The following is a 1,457-nucleotide window of genomic DNA, read 5'->3' on the forward strand; positions in this document are numbered from 1 at the left end:
AACTCTCGGTTCGACCAAGCAATTGGCGCCGTTGCCAGGGATCATTTGGCAAGAAAGGGCGTTTTTAAGGAAACATTTTTGCTGTTTAATCGCAGTCTTTTTGTTTTAATAAACCTCCTCCATTTGTATGAGCACAGAACCTACAGAACTTGGACTGGAAATAGTACTTTTTGATCCAGAACCCGAGAGAACCTTCAGAAATAGAAGAAGAGTTCAAAGGTTGAAAAACAGTACAATGGAGGAGGTTGTAAACAATGATAACAATGGAAATCATAATCATGAGCCTGAACAAGGACCGAATGGAGGAAGAGGGCCATCATTGAATGATATGGCTGCTCCCTTCAGAAATGGTCCAGAACGAGGATATGTTCCCCCTCCTCTGAATATCCCGAACTTTGAAATAAAACCTGCAATGTTCCAAATGATTATGAACGCTGGTCAGTTCCATGGACTACCCATGGAAGACCCTCACAGTCATTTGGACAATTTCACTGAGATAATTGACAATTTCAAAGTTCATGGTATTTCGGAAGAAAACATGCGAATGCGGCTTTTTCCATTTTCCTTAGCTGGAAAAGCCAAAGAATGGAGGAGAACATTGCCCCCAAACTCTATCACCAGTTGGGAGCAATTGGCGGAACAGTTTGTTACCCGTTTTTTTTCCCAAGCAAAACAAGCCCAAGTGAGGGCTGATATAGCTTCTTTTCAAATGTATGATGGAGAAAGTCTGTATGAAGCGTGGGAACGCTTTAAAGAGTTGATACGAATCTGCCCGAATCATGGAGTTTCTGATTGGGGCATCATTCACACGTTTTATCATGGTTTAACCCCACCATTGAAAGCAACTGTTGATGCAGCCGCAGGGGGAGATCTTTTGGGTTTTACTTATCCAGAAACCTACCAGTTGTTGGAAAAACTTTCAAAAAAACATATTTCATGGCCTTCCACACGCCACAGTGCTCCTAAGAAAGCAGGAGTTCTTGAGCTAAGCTCAGCTGATGCTCTTTCTGCACAAATGGCTTCGCTCCAGAACACTATAAAAAACTGGAAGCCCATGGAACAGAAAAAAACAACTGAGCAGCTTCTTTTGACTCAATCAAGTCAGAGTTGCCCCACTTGTGGAGGTTCTCATGAATATGAGGACTGTAACAATCTAGCTGCTGTGTGCTATGCAGGAGGGTATGCCAACAACAACAGGAGCAATGGCAACCATCAAGGGAACAATAACCGAGGCTGGAGGAATCAGAATAATGCTGGAGGTAGTGGAGGAAACTACCAGAACCGACCCCCATATCCCAGGCAGAACCAACAAAACTGGGATAAGGGTGAAGGGAAGTCCCAATCCTTTGAGACTTCTGTCAAGGAGTACATGAATCAGAACAGCGCAGCCATGCGAAACCTAGAAACCCAAATTGGTCAGCTGGCTGGAGCACTCAAACAGAGGCAACCAGGGACAC

The 1,457-nt window shown here is 44.1% G+C and overlaps 1 non-coding gene across 1 annotated transcript; it reads right to left on the bottom strand.

Annotated features, from left to right (window-relative positions):
* Nucleotides 1–681: 681 nt before the first annotated feature.
* Nucleotides 682–786, bottom strand: LOC133317755 (small nucleolar RNA R71). The gene has a single exon (XR_009752366.1). It is a non-coding gene; the product is annotated as a small nucleolar RNA R71 (small nucleolar RNA).
* Nucleotides 787–1,457: the final 671 nt, after the last annotated feature.

This window comes from Gastrolobium bilobum, unplaced genomic scaffold (genome assembly GCF_033153095.1).
Source record: "Gastrolobium bilobum isolate Gb01-03AN ecotype WA unplaced genomic scaffold, APGP_CSIRO_Gbil_v1 utg39394, whole genome shotgun sequence".
Taxonomy (NCBI): Eukaryota; Viridiplantae; Streptophyta; class Magnoliopsida; order Fabales; family Fabaceae; genus Gastrolobium; species Gastrolobium bilobum.